The following is a 19,059-nucleotide window of genomic DNA, read 5'->3' on the forward strand; positions in this document are numbered from 1 at the left end:
GCCAGGTTTGGAACCTGAGTTGCAACAGAAAACAGAAAATAAGTTAAAGTATAAGTCCTCTGGGAGGGCTGAGTTGGACTCGGTTAACTTGTTAAGTCCTTTGTAAGGGCCAGTTTTGAACTGGTTAAGTCCTCTGGGAGGCCAGGTTTGGAATCTGAATTGCAACATTTTATTCTCATCTTTTATCTGTTCTTAATTTTTTAATCGCTCTTAACTTTAATGTTTTAATTTTTTTTATCGTTTTTAACTGCTCTTTTTATATAAAGCACTTTGAATTGCCGTGTTGCTGAAATGTGCTATACAAATAAAGTTGCCTTGCCTTGCCTTATAAACAACCTGTTATGAAAGAATTAGTAAAGGTCATGAAGTATCAAACTGATAATACGTATGTTTTTTTTAGCTATTAAAGGATGCAGGATCCCCATGACCCCCAAAACATTAGTTAAACAGAGAAAAGTGATTTTTTTCAATCTTATATATTAAATGTGTTCTCATTAGAGATGTTGTACAATCTGTCTAAGACTACTGTGCGGGAAAAAGCAAAGACAAGACTCGTTCAAGTTTACAAATTTCTGAAAAAGAGTAACACGGAAACACATTAGTGCTGCTGGGAACTTACTTTCACAATATAACACTAACTGATCAATTATAAGATTAAATTGCCTTAATGGAGATTATGCAAACTGATAGATGTGTGAGAGGCAGTGTGTGTGTGTGTGTGAGAGAGAGAGAGAGAGAGAGAGAGAGAGAGAGAGAGAGAGAGAGAGAGAGAGAGAGAGAGAGAGAGAGAGATGTCAGCTATAGGTACTTTCTTCTCGTAACTTCATCAAACTCTCATCCATTCATCCCGCCCTCCATCCCTCCTTCCTGACTGCCCAGGGCTGTTGGTGGGACAGGCTGTCCCCATTTGGGGCATGCTGATTGGTTCCCACGCACGCTGGGTTGAAGCTCAAAAGAACACTTTTTGTATTTGACTCCCATGAATACTAAACTAATTGTAAACCCGCACTCAATGTCAAAGATGGCATTGTTCGGAGCCATAGGCTTTTCTTTAGCGTTGGTATCTCTAACTCAGGTAAATATCATTTTTAATGTTACAACATGTAAAACTTAACAATATGGATATGGTTTAGTGTTAAAATAGTCTGTTATTGATGACTTTTTTGTGCTATTTACAGATACCTTATACTAGTGCAGAAGGTAAGTAAACCAAGACATTTTGGGTAAATAATATTTTAGAATAACTGTTAGTTGCATCACTTAAATTTAGTTCTATAAATATTTATAACTCACAATGGATCACTGAAGCTATTTTTTATTTATTTACGATGTTTTTGTGTGTATTGGTGATGTTGTTTATTGCTCACTAACCTTTAATGGCACATTTATTTTCTGTAACCAATTTCGATCGATTACAGGATGCAAAATCTTGTCAGCAAAGTCTTCAGGCCCCTCATCGATTCTGGTAACATGGGAAAAATATACTGGGGCAACAAACTATTTTTTGGACCTTCGGGTGAAAAACAATACATATGTTGCACCGGTTGTGGTGACTCTGGCAGCGACCTCGACATCGAAGGATGTCATGGGTCTGAGACCAGGAACCGATTACAGTGTGACTCTCAAAGTCTTTCAGTTCTACTTTATGGTGTGTATGGCTACAGATGAGGCGTCCACAGGTAAAGAAAAAGACAATTAATACAATGTTTACGTAGAATAGTTGTAACACCTTAAAATGTAATCAATAGTGATTGGCATTATTGCCATTTTTGTTCAGGCAGCATTGCTATGCCATTTGCCCTCAGGGTTCAAATTGTGACATGCAGTCCTACAGTAAATACATGTCAATCAAAATATTTACATTTTTAGAATGTTTCAAGAATACATATAAAAAAGTTCCTAAAACAGTTATTTGAAAAGAAATGTATAATATGAGCTGTATCAAATTATAGTCAATCCAGATCCTCATCTTTACGCGCAAAAACGCGCCATTACGCACGGATACAACGCAGCTACGTAGCATCCTAAACGATGTTTTCTCCCCTGCTTTTTCCTCCCAGTCCCGGACACATCACAGATAGTAGATGGCCGGGCACTGTCGAGTACTTCAATTGCGGTAAAGTGGACTTTGGTACCCTCGGCGGTGTACTACTTACTGCAGATATACTCTCAGGCCAGCGGGCAGATGAACCTGACCTACACCAACTCCAGCGCTGTGGTGGGAAACCTGCAGCCCTTTACTAACTACGACTGTTACGTCGTCACAGCTAACCAGGCCGGTCAGGGAACCAGAAGCAAAGTGAGGACCATCACGACCTGTGAGTGAGCCGTTTCTGTACATAGAAAACGTTTTAAAGGAAGGGTGGATGTTAGAGTGGTCATTTGATATGAAGACATGTCCGTGCATGTACAAACGCAGAACCTCAAATCCTTGCTTATGTTCACTTAATACAAGTGGATAATTAATGACCAAGAGAAGATATTATTCAGTCAAGTTTTTAGAATGTTTTTCTTTAGTGAATCGAGGCTGGAAAAGCTTCATGTAGTTTACTACTGTCAAACTACTGCATATCAAGAGAGTTAAGTTATTATGGTTACTGTGTTCAATGGTCATTGACTACAGCTAGATTTTCAGGGTCAGCCTAAAATATTGGGTCAATTCAAGTCAACTTTATTTATATATCGTAAAATCATAACTATGCCAACACCCTTAATCCATGTTGTATGTCCTGTTGTATTGGGGCGCAACCCAAGTTTCAGAGACAGATATCTTAAAACCTCTGCACATAAAGTGAAAACATTAAGCATCACTAGACACTGCTGTAAGTGAACTGGAATATGTATTTTTAGGATTTAAGTGAACTGACCCTGAAATCATTGGCTGTGATAGCAGAATATAAATATTTAAATTGAAAGGTAACATTGGCCCTTTTTGGTTCTTCAGATCAAATAAGATGTTTCAATCTAATGTAACAAAATTAATTAAGTTATCAGATTGAATGATATCACTCTAACTGCTTATGTTTTTTCTGTAGTGGTGCAGCCACCGGTGGGCATCAATGCAACACAGACGGGTCTAAGCACGGTGAGGGTGACATGGCAGCCAGTTAAGGATGTTCTGCTATACCAAGTCACCATCCGGAACATTGATGTACCCACTAGCAAGCCGTCTGTGTACAACGTCAGCGACACTAAGCTGGATGTTCAAGGCATCCTCCCGTGTACCACTTATCTGATATCAGTGTCCTCATTCAGCATGTTCCTGGTGCCGAGCGAGCCCAGAGACTACATGTACACCACCAACAGTAAGTCGGCAGAGCCAAGCCAATATCAATAACTTGGTGATTATGATCTAGGTCAGCTATTCTCTTTGAGGCGTTCCTTTCAGACATGTAGAATATGATCCTCAGGGTAAAAAGACAACCTACCTGTTTTGGCTGTCACGCTAAGAAAAAACAGAAATCTAAGGTGATGTCTTTTTTTTTTGTCATTCAAATTTGTATTGCCTTTTATAGAAACAGAGACAAGAACGATAGTAATCTCTTTCTAAGCAAAAACGAGAGAGATAATAAATGAGCGAAATCAAATAAAAAAATAAAATCATTTAGACAAATTCTCCACCATTAAGTATGCAATATTGCATTCATGTAGGGGCCCCATATTTTCCAAAATACCTCCTGTCTGTTGTTCAAGTTAAAAATTAATTGTTCATAGCTGGCCAGTCCACACAGCTCTCCACACCGTTCATTCAAAGGGATATGTTTTGTTTTCCAATTTCTTAGCACAATTCTACAACCTGTAGAAGGGCCAGTCTGTACCATAGAGTCTGTAGAACTGACAGGCCCACCCTTGCTGGTATTATACCTAATATACAAAGTGTCGGGTTCTGTATCAAGTCTGCTCGTAGTACTTTGTTAATGAATGTTATAATATCTTCCCATAAGTTTGTTGTCATTTGACATCGATATAACATATGCATCAATGTGCCTCTGCTTCTTTCGCATCCCCAGCCTAAGGTGATTTCTTTAATCTTTTTACAGAACATTAAATATGGGATATTGATCTTTAAATATATATTGTCAATGTCCCCCTAAAAGAGAAAATGTGATAGTTTCGAGCAGAACAAATCAACACTCATAAAACGTCGGGCCGTGGATGATGGGATACTTACATGAAACTAAAGTACAGTCAGCAGTCACGCCATCAGCTTTTCTTACCAGACAGTTTATGATATAAAATGTATATAAAATGTCAGTCCACTTCTTTCAACGTTCTTTTTTTTGCAATGCTGTGTACTCACGTACAATAAAAAGAATTAATAATGTTGTGTGTTACTTGCAGAGCTGAAACCCGTTTCATCAGTTTCCGTGAACTACACCTGCGCCACTCAATCTGCCATGGTGTACTGGTCGGCCGTGGTTGGAGCCGACTCCTACAAGGCCACGGCGATGGCCAACAATGGCACGTGGCTGATGTGCACCAGCCAGAGCAGCAGCTGTCAGATCATCGGACTGAGCTGCGGTCAAAACTACGTGGTGAATGTAACGCCCATGTCAGAGAACTGCAAGCACATGGTGAACACCACATCGGCCACCTTTGAGACTGGTGAGAAACAATTATCACAAAGAAGAAAACTAGGATCACTTAACTTATTAGGCAACCTTTAAGACATAAGCAGCAACATAAAGAAGAAAGAAGTCCATTTTGATCAAATGTGTTCAACAGAGAATGTGTGACCGTTTCCTAACCTCCCAGCTTAGCCATTGTTGCAGCCCTTCCTTCATACAGGAGTGGTTGCTTTCTTCTCCAATGACTCAGCTACAACTGAGCCAGAAATGATCCTTCTCCTTTTAAAAGTTGGAGAAATTTCAGTGGTTGAGCCCAAGATAGACTCGGAACTGCTTGTTCAGGATTTCAAAAATAACCTGCTGGATATTATTCCAGAAGACTTTTAGTGTAATGTCTGAAGTACATGTACACTACAGAGGCCTCATTTTTTTCACATCTGTCACAATCTTTCTTGACTCATGTCAGTTAAAGTATTGAAACGTTTGTACCAGTGAGATGCTTCAGTAGTGTATCTAAATCACCATCCTATTAACTGCCATTTCTTTTTTTAATTGAGTCAAAGCCCTAGGTTAGAAAGAACTCGGTTTGAAAAAAAGCTGAAAAATTAAGCAGGAAGAAAAGAGAACAAGCACGGAAACCGGAACAGTTCTAACCATCTGGGTGATGTTGCCTTAAAGGGGTACTTCGACATTTCAGTATTGCACTTCCACAAAATTGGCGAAATTGTGAAAGGCAAATTAAAAAGAAGAATGGTCAAATCAAAAAGAGACAGATAGAGATATCTTCAAAGCTCTGAAAAGGATCCTACAGTTTCCATAATACAAATCGACAGCATTTTAGAAGAAACCCTTTCTGTCTGATAAACATCCACGTCCTTTAAAGTCTACACTTACAGTTTGTAACGGAGGCTTTCTGAAGTCTCCAAGCCCAAACTGAGATAACCCTGATGACATCACTATGACATCATCATGTATAATGAAGCAGAAATTATGTCTGAAAAAAATAGCAAGAATGGTGAAAAAATGTGGCCAAAGCACTTTATAAAGATTACACTTGACAAAAAGACAAATAAAACCCAAATCAAAAGCTCAGATTTTGGTTTCTATTTACCAGAAGAGAAAGTCATCCAACCAACCAGTAACCAAACTCATCAATGCCAGTCAACTGACTGAATGGCTCTGTGTCTATTACAGTTATGGCTGACGACCATTTTTACTGCTCCACCCAGCCATCTACTTTGTGGCAGGCAGTTAATCCTTTCATCTCACATATCATTCTTTTTTGTTACGAAGCCCGTTCCAGATTTTCTGTCCAACCCCACCCCTGGGTCCACATTGTGCACCGCTAAGCTGTCATGACTTAGATGATGCTGAATATGATTTTATGACAAGTTATTGTTAGGCTTCAAGTCAAGTATACAGCCATTTAATACTCGAGGGAAACCATTAAATAGCTCAATCCAGTGACATAAAACCTGTTTGGAAAAGCCTAAAGGCACAATAAAAAGGTAACAGCGATTGATTGATTTTGTTTTGTAACACTACAGCTCTTATTCTGATAATTCTGTGACACACCACCTGACAACTGATTCAAGATTACATTGGAAAGAAAAATATTACATATATTGCTCAGGTTTAAGATGTTATAAAGATCAGTTGGTTCTTTCACAGTTGTTTACAATAATACACCTTAAACCTATGAGTATTTTTTTTTGTTAACCTTATAATAATGATTACTGAGGTCATATCATTTGGGAATAGCTGTTTACAAAAATTCAGACGTTTATTTGAGTGCATCATAGGTGGCTCCTTAGAAAACTGGGTCTCTCATTGAGCTCCACTGTCTATATAACATTGTGTTGTGTTGAGGCTGCTAAGAATGAGCCTGTATTTGTGGTAAACCTGAAACCTCATACAGTGAAAAGCAACACTGGAGCGTTATCTTCAGTATCAGGGCGTTTTAACCTGAGATGGGATTTGAGACACTTGCCTTTGATGTTGTTATTTAACCCCATTTCCTTTTATTTTTTTACCTCTCTTGTCCTTTATCATTATGTTATCTATTTATCTATCTGTCTGTCTGTCTGACATATATGTAAGATGACATTTAGAAAACAGTTTTTCACAGTTAAAATAATTGTATGAATATCCATTTCCTTTAAGTACCCTGTCCTCCCAAGAACCTGGAGTTGTTGGGAGATTGTTCCAGCGATGTTATCGTCTTTTCCTGGGACCGCACAAACAATACAAACTACTACAAAGCCCAGGCATTGGACTCCCAGGTACAGTACTGTATTCTGGATTAAAAATGTTTGCAGCAACCATTTATTTAGGTAAAATGAATTGATATGTAATTCAATTTTGTCCCGAATTAAAAACAAAAGTTTGACATTTTGGGAAATACGCTTATCCGCTTTCTTACTAAAAGTTAGATGAGATGATTGATACCACTCTCATGTTCATATGTTACATTTGAAGCTACAGCCAGCAGCCAGTTAGCTTAGCTTAGCATAAATACTGGAAACTGGGGAACATAGCCAGGCTCTGTCCTGACGTTAAAAATCCTAAACTAAGCTAACCAGCTGCTAGCTGTAGCTTCATATTTAGCATGCAGATGTGAGAGTGGTATCAATCAGTCAAATTAATTAATTAATTAATCAAACTGTTAGCAAGAAAGCAAATGAGCATATGTCCCAAAACATTGAATAATACCTGTCTGTAATTTAATTACAGAGGAAATATTCTGTGATTTCTCTGTAGGGAGTGGTCCAGGAGTGTCTGACTGAAGACAACTCCTGCTATTTCACACAACCAGTGTGTGGACGACACTATTACTTCACAGTCTACTCCGTGGCAGGGCAGTGCAGAAGCCAGATTAGCTCTACTGTTGACATCCGCACAGGTATGACTACATTATCTCTACAGCAGTAGATACACACATACAAGTTTGTATAACAAAACATAACATAAACATAACTTATATTGTCTTAATTTGCTTTATCGAGAAAAATAATTTGATAATTTTATCTCATTAACCCCCAAAAAAGTATTAAAATAAAACGTAAAATCACTCTTTCTTTTAAATTGTGCAACCATTTGACAAAGGGTTACAATCAGGGTTCAAAATGAGCACCAGCCACCAGCCAAATGCTGCTAAAATATGCAAGTGGCTGGTAGGTTTTCTTCACTCACCAGCCAAAAAAACAATGGAAATGTAATGAGTGGCTGGTCAAATGTGAACATTTACTAGCCATTTAGCTGGTGACTGAAAACGTTAATTTTGAACCCTGGTTATATAGCAAATACATTTCCATAATTTTGTTCTAGTTCTTGAGAGTTTTGCACAAAACAATTTAAAACATTAGTGAACTGAGCTCTGTGACAGTTCATTCTAGAGGTGTGAATCTTCACTCATCTCCCGATTCGATTCGATTACGATTATCGTGTCAGAGAGTCGATTCGATATCTCGATGCATCACGATGCGTCAAATACATTTTTCTATTAAAGCCATATAGGATATTTAATTCATAGCTTTTCAAACTTCAAAAACGAAACATTCTGCAGTGCTCTAATACTAAATAAATTGGATACATAAAACTACAGCACTGAGCACATGGCACTTCCTGAATGTGCAAAACATAACAGAATATGTAAACAGAAAGGTTGTTAGGCCTACTTTAAATTGTAAACAGAAATAATCGATTATGGCCCGGCCGATTATCGATGCAGCATCGTCCATGTCCACGATTCGATGCATCGATTATTTGATAAATTTCAACACCTCTAGTTCATTCTCATGTGAGCGCCCCTCTGATGGAAAATTTTCAAAACGACAAAAAAATGTTTAGCTCTTTTTTTAGGTGGCAATTCTGAGTTATTGTCTTTTTTAAATTGGCAAAAAAAACAACTAAGGATTAATCAAACTCACGTTTACTGTCTCCAGCACCCTGTGTTCCCCAGAATATGCAAACCTCAGCCGACTACAACTCAGATGTTCTGCTCAGCAAGTGGGACCTCGCTGAGGGTGCTCTACGTTACACTGTGGAGGCCTTCGGCAACACAGGAAACAACAGCTATTACAACTGCAGCTCAATGTCCAACAGCTGCGCAATAGAGGGCGTCCAGTGTGGAGAGGTCTTGACCGTCTACATCACAGCTTTTGACGACAAATGTGCCAGTCCGAGGGTGCTGGGGCCTGTGGCTGAGACAAGTGAGGAGAAGCTGTTAGTGATGATAGATTAGATTGTTATTGCTGATACATTAATGTGTAAGTAACATTGTTATAAGGTAGAGGTAATTTTTACTATATATACTGTTGGATAGTTCAATCTGTAACAATGTGTCCTTTATGATAAGAGGACCATACTGTATGTTTTTATGCCTCCGCCCCGGCAAAAGCTGTGGCGGGAGGCATTACAGTATGTGTAGCTTCTTTAGGTAATGCACCAAGCAGGTACAGTGGTGGCTCTGGTGTTGGCTGAATTATCTAAATAAAATACCCCAGATGGTCTTTTGACAGTAGTACTGTTGAGCTTCCAGCTTTTCTAGCAATGTATTTCAGCTCTTAGTTTCTTTAGGTTTTGCAATTCAGCTTCAAACTGCCAGTTTTATAATTCAGTTTCCAGGTTTTTCAGCAGTACAGTGCAGGGCCATGCGTTTTCGCTATTTTCAGCAATGCTTTGCAACTTCAGCTGTCAGCATTCATACGCATGTACTGCAGGAAATGCATTTTTTAGGTTATACATTGAATATCTTTGGGTTTTGTACCGTTGGTCGGATAAACCTTGAAGACCTCACTTTGGGGTCTGGAAAATATCATTTGTTGTTGTTTTACAGACCAAACCAGTAATCCAATAATCGATAATATGATCGGCAAATACATCGATAATGAAAATAATCTTTTGTTTCAGTAGTTTAATTACCTACCAAAGACAAAAGAAAGTGTAAGCCATCAATCAGGTATGATTGTGAGTCGGGATGGACTGATGTGCAGCTGTGAAAAGGTTTAAAGGTAGAATGTATTCTCATGTTGATTTGTCCCTTCTCCTCTAGTCCCATGTGTTCCCCAGAACGTATCAGCAGTAAAGGAATGTGGAGCTGACTCCATCACAATGACCTGGTTAATGTCCAGCGGTGCAATTTTCTACGTCGCCATGGCAATGGACAGTGATGGTGTCATTCACAGCTGCAACGCCATGGATTTGACGTGTAAGATCAATGGCTTGAAGTGCAGCACCAACTACACAGCGTACGTCATTGCCTCCAACTTTGTGTACAACAGCTCTGACAGTGAGATGGTCGCCATAGAGACAGGTACTGTGAGCCTGCTCAATTTTCTTCTTCTGGGTCATTGTACCGTATAGCTGCTTGGGTGTCCTTTGAAATTAAGAAAACTGGGAAAGGAGGGACATGCATCTTTTATCTGAAGGAGTCAATATTAAAGTTTAAAGGTCAATAACTAACTGGAAGAACTGAACAAATTTCTATGTACCTATGATCTGTAATATATTAAATGGCTCGACCACATTTCTGGAAAGGAAATGTTCAAATCTGTAAATCTCAGAAGGATGTATTGCTGATATTTACATAAATTTGTGCCTCATTCCAGCTGCTTGCCCACCGCATCACGTTACTGCCTCCCTGAACTGTGCAACCAATGAGGCTCTAATTTCGTGGCGTGGCGAGCCCAAAATTAACTCCTACACCGCCACCATCGTGGATAAAAATCAAGGACTTCTCAGCTGCAGCTCTGCTAATACCAGCTGCAGGGTACCCAACTTGAAATGTGACCAGCTCTACACTGTCACTGTCCGCTACCATGATGGCATGTGCCCCAGCATGCTCTCTGAGTCCATATACATGAAGTCTGGTAGGAACAAGCGATTCGTATTTCCCTGCATTTCTCTACATCTCTGATCTCCTCAGTAAATCTTTGAAAAAATTTAGAGGCTATAAATAGCAGAAATAGAATATAGCTGCTTGGACAAGGCAACAGCCCTCCCCCATGCCCACACATTCAATGGTTTTGGTTGCAATGGTGGAGGAATATATAAAACACTCTATTACAAGTCATCCTGCATTCAAATGGTAAAAGTACCTCTGTATTATTATAGCAAAAGGTACTTAAAAAGCTGTCATTTTTTTTCTCCATCCTACATTTGTTTTCTGGTGTGTAATGTGCATTTCAGACTGGCATGTAGTCTTGGTCTCAACTGCCTGCACATTAGCATCTAACCTTTCAAATCTCTGATTTCCCCTTTTTCCTAAACACAGTGTCTAGATCAACCTGCATGTTTACTGTAGGTCTGAGAGGAACATACTTCACCTTTCTCTCTTCTCTCTGTCCAGTTCCTTGTGGGCCCAACGTGAACGCCAAATTAAACTGCCAGTCACAAGTACTGACACTCAGCTGGAATGCGACGAGTAACGCAGAAGGCTACATAGTTGTGGTCTCGAACGGCAACTGGAACATGTCCTACACCACCACGATGCCTGGGCTGACGATCACCACACTGAAGTGTGGACTCGATTACACACTGAAAGTGATGTCTTTCAACAGCACCTGTGTCAGTCGACCCACAGTGTTATCTATCAGGGAAAGTAAGAGAGCACTGTCACAAATGTGTTATGTTGCTTTTGTTTAGTATTTAAACATACATGAGGTGTGTGAAATCAATCATAAAAAAACTTGTAAATTATGTATTACGTAAGTCTGACCTGATATGAATGTGACTTAGTATAGAGAAAAAGCAACTTTCTGCTACTCTTAATTTGAAACGTATTCCCTACAATGTAGCTGAGCTGATCTGAGGTGTTCTCTTCCTCAGCACCATGTGTGCCCACTAATGTGATGGTGACTAAAAACTGTAGCCAGAGTTTTGTGCGAGTGACTTGGAATGCAAGTCAGGGCGCCCTACGCTACCAAGCAGCTGCAATGGATAAAGACAGCCAACGCTTGCTGTGCTCTTCAAATAATACTTCATGCATGTTTGAGGGTCTCAAGTGCAGCCAGGTTTACAGTGTTGGGGTGACTGCCATGGACGACACCTGCACCAGCAATAAGAGCTCTGTGGAGACACTACGGACAGGTAGAGACGAGAAGGAATCAATCTCTGAAATGTACAGTATATCCTTTTAACAGCTCACAACTCATGCCATCCATATGTTTTGTGCCCTTCCTCTGCAGTGCCCTGCCCTCCCTCTCAGCTCAACGTCTCTGTGAACTGTGCCAATAACTCTGCCATGTTAACCTGGAGCAGCAGCCCCAATGCAGTGTCCTACACTGGCAAGGCAGTGAGCGCAGACGGATACACTGTGACCTGTGACGCCGGAATGAACCTTGGTTGCAAATTGAATAATCTGCTATGTGGCAAGAAATACACCTTTACTGTGTCAGCCTCAGATGGCGACTGTCAAAGTCCTGACAGCATGTCGGTCAACTATACATCTGGTGAGTGAGAGTCGCGTTTCTGCTTTCTTCCTAAACCCTTTCTTACTAATCCTTATCATCTTGTTTTTACTGTTGTCTCTAACACTAACATTACCTCTCTTTATCTTCCTTGCTTATCATGTATTCTCGATTTCTGGATGGTAAATGGTCTGCATTTATATAGCGCTTTTCTAACTTAGCGGACAAAGTGCTTAACAATTTCCCTCTCATTCACCCATTCACACACACAGTCATACACCAATGGTGCTGGACTGCCATCAGGAGCAACTTGGGGTTCAGTGTCTTGCTCAAGGACACTTACATACGGACAGGAGGAGCTGGGGATCAAACCGTAAACCTTGTGGTTAAAGGACGACCCGCTCCACCTCCTGAGCCAGAAAATCCAGCCAAAAAACATTAGTTGACAAAGCAATATCACCAAAAGATCCACTGAGTAGCTGTTCTGGTCTGGAGCTCCTTGACAGATTGGCAAAGTCTTTTTACTGAGGAAGATTGTGCGATACAACTGAAAGCTCCAGAACAGCTACTAAATGGGCTTTGTTGTCATATTGTTTTGCCAACTACTCTAGGTCTTTATCCACCAGTGTTTCTGTTTTTGGAAAACTGAAAGAGACAAGAGAAGCCACTCTCCAAATATAGCTAATCGTCTAACCTGGAAACAGCATTGTTATGTGAGCATACAGTAGTGTAGTGTAACTACTTTATTTATCTCAGATAAGTGCATAACTAAGGTGTCAATAAGATTTCAGCACCGTACATCTAGGAGTGTACTTCTGTAAGTAGCCAAAAGACAACATTTATGAATGGAGTTTAGCAACTACTACAATTATTCTTTTACATTTGTAATCAAACTACCACTGAGTCTTACTCTTTACCTCTTATCAGCCCCATGTGCTGTGGAGAGTGTGCTCAACACCCTGAACTGTAGCACCAACATACTGACCATCAGCTGGGCGCCTGGATCCATGCCATTAAACTACAGCGCCACCGCCCTGGCTGGAGACGGCACTACACTTCGCTGCATGACAAAGGATTCAAGTTGTACGATGCCTAATTTACAGTGCGGTCAGCAGTACAATGTGACGGTCAAAGCCATCAGCAGCACATGTGAAGGACAAACCAGTGTGCCGAAAATGGTTAATTCTTGTAAGTTTGTCGGTTGACCAAACAGAAAATCCAGCAAACTGAAGGACATGATCTCATGATAGTAACTTGGTTCTCTCCTTCCTCCTCTTGTGCCTTCATGCCACCATAATTTCTCTCTTAGTTCCTTGTGTTCCTGTGAACGTCCAAGGTGTTGTGAACTGCTCCACTAACACGTTACAGGCGTCCTGGGGTGCAGCTGCTGGCGCAGCAACCTACATCTCTACATTGAACAGAGTGGGAGGTTTCTCTTCTTCCTGCACTACAACTGCAAAGAGCTGCCTCTTCCCTAATCTGCAGTGCGCTCAGACGTACATTTTGAGTGTGGTGGCCCAAAACGACCAGTGTAACAGCTCTATGAGTACCATGATCTCAGCGAGAACCGGTAAATGCACACTTTTAGTAACAAAGAAATCGGAGCCTTTTATTTATTATTATTCACAATAAGCTATTATGTGGAAGCTATTACTGTAGGACCTCTTTTTTTCTTGGACGACTTGTGTAGGATGTTTGAGTTTCTAGAGGCATTTACAGCAAAACATGTAATATACTTGCTGCTGTACATTGTTAGCATTCAGCTCAAAGCACAGCTGAGTCTAAGTACACCTGACAAAGTAAAGCTGATGCTGCAGTCAGACAAGCACTGTCAAAATATACTAACAGTTGAATTCCATGAGTATAGTAAATAATTCTTAATATAATTGCAGGTATAATGCTCATCTTTCCCTCCCTTCTTTAGCACCCTGTGACCCTACAAATGTGACTGCTGCCCTGAACTGCCTCTCCGGTGTGGTGACGGTGACTTGGGGGGCCAGCGCTGGATCAAATTATTACACAGTCCTTGCTGAGGCCAGCGGACTCGTCCAGTCCTGTTATTCCAACGGCACTTCCTGTGAGCTGACCCAGCTGCAGTGTGGGGAGGACTACACTGTGACTGTACTGGCAGGGGACGGGAACTGCAACAGCTCTGTACTTGCCAAAACCAACCTAACAACAGGTAAAGAAATAGAAGTGAGGAGCCTTAGTTGTTTAATTTTACTTGGAAAATGTAGTACCCCTCCCCCCATGCAACCTTTATCACTCTCAGAAATTTCTTTTTCAAATTACTTGGGTTTTTTCATATTCAAAATATTCCTTTAAAGTGGTCAAAATGGTGATACAATGCCTCCTCCTTACTGCCAGGAATGAATTTTTGGTGGAAACATGCTGAAATGTTGGCCTAAAAGTAGTCAAGCCTAAACATAAGGAGTCTACAATTACTGAATTGCAAAACATCCCCACAAATTCACAAAAGTAAATAAATACCAATGACATGTCTTCAATGGGAGCCGCAAGCTTACTTACAGTATGTGATTTAGGCCTATCTTTGACAAAAGAACTCATATTGAATGAATGACGATGTTCTGCAGGAAAAAACAAACTTAGTTGGATGAACTGATAACTTCACAACAGCAGAAGCTTCCCCTTTTTAATTCTGAAGCAAAAAAAATAAGGATTAATTTTATAAGTGGACAGAAAAAAAGGGAAATTACAGATATTTCAATGGTGAAAACGTAGATATTTGAAAAGTAAAAGATTGCTAAAATAAAGTTGTAAAACAAACGAACAACCTGTAACTCTTCTAAAGAATACACCTGTGTGTAAGGAGAAGATGTTTTGTACACTGTATCTCACCCAAAAGATTCCTCTTAAAAACAAATTTGTAATGTGTGACAATCCCCTGCTCAGCCCCCTGCGCTCCACTGATCCAGAACTACTCCCTGGACTGTGTCTCCAACCATGCCGTGGTCAGCTGGGTTAAGGACGAGGATGCCATCAGCGTCATGGTCAATGCAACCTCCAACCAGGGACAATCAACATCCTGTAGCTCCTCCACCAACAGCAGCTGTGTCCTGGATAAATTGCAGTGTGGAAAAACCTACACCGTCCAGGCTGTTGCACAAGGACGCCAGTGTTTGAGCAAACCCAGCTCTACTTTTCAGATTGTCACAGGTATGTTGTCATTTGAAATTGAAGTTGAAATTTCAAAGATTTCACTCTTTTCGGCCAGATGCCTGTTACCTTCCGCTTTCTTTGTGTTGGAATTTTAAACTCCGGTTGATTTATGAGGACTATGGTTAATTGGTCCTAAGATCTCTGCAGGGTAAATCTAGACAGCTAGCTAGACTATATGTCCAATCTGAGTTCTGTTGCATGACTAAAACAACCTTTGAACATACACGTTACACCAAAACAAGTTCCTTCTTTTTTGAGCAGCACCGTGGCTCTTATATATCTTTTTTTGGGGTGCACTATAATTCTTGATGTTGCATGAAGTATTCAGGAGGTATTCATTGTTCTCCTCTCTCACCCAGCGCCCTGTACCCCTGCAAACGTGGAGTATACATACTCCTGTGAAACTGGCATCGCCATCCTGAGCTGGGACGAGACTTTGGGAAGAAAGAGTTTCTACGCCTACGTCTATTCCGGGGACAGCATGGTCTCCTGCAGCACCAGCCAGACCGGCTGCCCCCTGTCCTCACTGCTCTGTGGTCGCTTGTACAACGTGAATGTGATAGCTGTGGCTGACAATTGCAACAGCAGCGTGCCAGGTGTAACACAAATACAGACAAGTAAGAGAGCAAGGATTGGGTGTTGGGACATCTACAGGGTGTGTGTGTGTGTGTGTGTGTGTGTGTGTGTGTGTGTGTGTGTGTGTGTGTGTGTGTGTGTGTGTGTGTGGATGACCTAAATGTTTGGTAACCAGAGGTTCTGGGGGTTTACTCTCCACGCCACTCTATTCTGAAACAGTGAAGTTGTATCTTCTTAATGGTGTTTCTCTCTTGGTTCCCATCAGGCCCCTGTGCTCCCAAGAATATTAGTGCCTCCCTGGTGTGCGAGAACAACGCAGCGGCGGTGAGCTGGCAAAATTGCTCCGGTGCTGTTTACTACAAAGCAATGGCGCGCGGCAGAGACGGTGATACCAAAGAGTGCACCACAAACAACACAAGTTGTCAAATACCCAACATGCACTGCGCCCAGACCTACGTAATCACTGTCATCCCCTTCTCTAACTACTGCAAGGGCTTCGACAGCTACCCATACAATTACATTGCAGGTGAGGTGGGAAAAAGCACTTTGACATGCTTTTGATGTGATATGTAGTGATGGCCAAATGAAACTTCCTGAAGCATTTTCTTTATTTCCTGAGCCCACTAGATGTCGCTTTTTTTAAACAAAGGGTTGAAAGCACACTGAGTTGCCATTCCTTGAGTGTTTTTCTTCAAACTGAGCGCATGGCTAGTAGGCTCAGAAAATAAAGAAAATGCTTCACAAAGCTTCATTTGGCCATCACTAGTGATATGAGCATCCAGTTACAAAACACTAATTATTATTAAATATTAAATATGTTATACATGTTTTAATAATATTATTATATTAAGGTAAAAGATATACAAATGGGAACCCTGGTGCTCCCTTGTTTTTTGCTGGATTGATCATTCATACTAAATGTTGGTGCAGTTCCTCCAGATGCCAGTGGTGGAAAGTATATTTAATCAAGTACTGTACTTCAGTAGGCTACAATTTAGACCTTAATATTTTACTTTTTTCCTTCCTCTAAATTAATTTAATGCTTTTAGTTACTTTGCAGATTCAAAGTAATATCACAAAATATAATCAACAAATTGATGTTTTATTACTAAGTTAAAGTACGACCTTGCTCTGCGGAAATTAACAAGCTACCCCGCAGTATACAAGGTTATTCAAATTAGCTCCACCTTTACCAGCTGCAACATTAAAGTAATGTACACATTAATGCATCAATAATTATAATACAATAATACAATATATATGATTCTGAAATGGGCCATTCTACATATTTGGTATTTTAAGTACTGTTTATTTTGATGCAAATACTTTTGTACATTTACCTTTATTGTATGTCTACACTGTGGTATTGCTTATTTTACTGAAGTAAACGATCTAATAACCACCACTGACAGATGCTGTGTCTTGGTGATTTTGACAATTATTATATTAAATACTGGCCGACGACTCAAGTATATTTACATGCCACAGTTATCATAAGTGTCTTATATTTATTAGTATTTATTTTTACTATTTATTATGTCATATGCTCACTCCACTTTAACTTCCCTCTTCACTTCTCCTCTTTCTTTCAGGTCCCTGCCCTCCAACCAATGCAAATGTGTCCCTGCAGTGTGTCAGTAACTCGGGCCTTGTTACCTGGACCCCTGCCCTACAAGCAGATCTCTATGTGGCTACAGCAGTACCTTCTGCAATGTATGGACGCAACCGCACCTGCACCTCCAACGGAACAAGCTGCTCCCTCACAGACCTCCCCTGTGGCATGACGGCCGACGTCACCGTGGTTACCATAGAGAGGGGCTGCACCAGCAAGCCCAGCCTGCCTTTTACTTTCCAGTCAGGTCAGAGAATGTATACGTGGATATTAAAGGAATAGTTTGACGGCTAGCGAGTATGCGTCTTGATAACCCGCCAATAATGGCATACGAATTGGCGTGTCATACATACGCCACTTCATGAAATCAGTCTGCTCCACAAGAAAACAAATACGTCTATTTCCCAAAATGTAAATCTATTTCTTAAAGTCCTATAATTTGCGTTATATCTGCATATAAAGCAGAGTTAAAAAATAAAAACAATAATCATCTTTTTAGGCTTTACTTATAATTTGCTATTTGTTTTCATCTTTATTGTAAAAAAAAAATCTAATTCTTAACTCTTAAGGTTATAGAAAAAAAACATTGATTTAATTAACCATAAATTTTAAATGTTATAAATTCTAATGCAACATAGACTGTAATCCATGTGTTAATATAATTAATCCGTTTACAGATTTTTATTCTACATATCAATATTCATAAGTATTAGACAATTACAATTCTTATTTCGTAAGTGTCACAATCATGTGAACTATTATAACATTGGTTATAATTTCTCTCTCTTCGTCTGTCTCGTGTTCTCAGTCATCTGCCCACCGACCGGGTTGACTGGAGTGACAACTTGCAGGAACAATGACATCAGAGTAAGCTGGGATCCGAGTCCGAAAAGTGGTGTTGCCTACATCGTCCAGTCTGAAAAAAATGGCGGAGCCAGTGCCAACTTCTCCACAAACCAGACGTCCTTTCTGTTTACCGGGCTGTGGTGTGGAAAGCTGCATACACTGACAGTCGCTGCCAAGGACAATGAGTGCACCAGCGTCTTCAGCAAGGCTACACAAACTGAAACAGGTTAATATCTGGGTAACTTGGTTGCTCACTTACAATAATGCACAGCTGTTCCAGTAAGAAAAAGTAAATTTCTCTAAGCTAACAAAAGCTAAAATAGCTAAAGGTTTCTATATAGTTATCACTCTCAGCTTGGTCTGTAAATGCAGGTGATTTGGTTTATTTCTCTGAGAAACACAGATTGATTTGTTCTTAAATGTCTCTACTGCCAGCTCCGTGTCCTCCGACCAACCTGACCGCCAGAGCCGAATGTGGCACCAACATGGTGACGCTGACATGGGCGCTGAGTAGCTATGCAATCTCCTACACAGCTACAGTGAATGGTACCAATGGCAATGTAGTTTACTGTTCATCCAACACAACAACATGCTCAGTGAAGCTAGATTGTGGAAGTCATTACACAGCGGTTGTGGTTGCTTCCAGTGCGACATGCAACAGCAGCACGGGAGCATCCTTAACGTTTGACTCAGGTAAATGACACCTGCAGATGTCTGGGTTTGCACTTTCAATGTTTTGAAGCTCAAAACCATTGGAATGAATGATTCAATTAATCTTCTCCCCCTCTTACCCCTTCCCACAGCTCCGTGTCTGCCTGACAGTGTGGTAGCAAAGCTGGACTGCAATGTCAACTCTTTTGTGGTGCAG

Source organism: Sander vitreus, chromosome 9 (assembly GCF_031162955.1).
Source record: "Sander vitreus isolate 19-12246 chromosome 9, sanVit1, whole genome shotgun sequence".
In the NCBI taxonomy this organism is placed as follows: domain Eukaryota; kingdom Metazoa; phylum Chordata; class Actinopteri; order Perciformes; family Percidae; genus Sander; species Sander vitreus.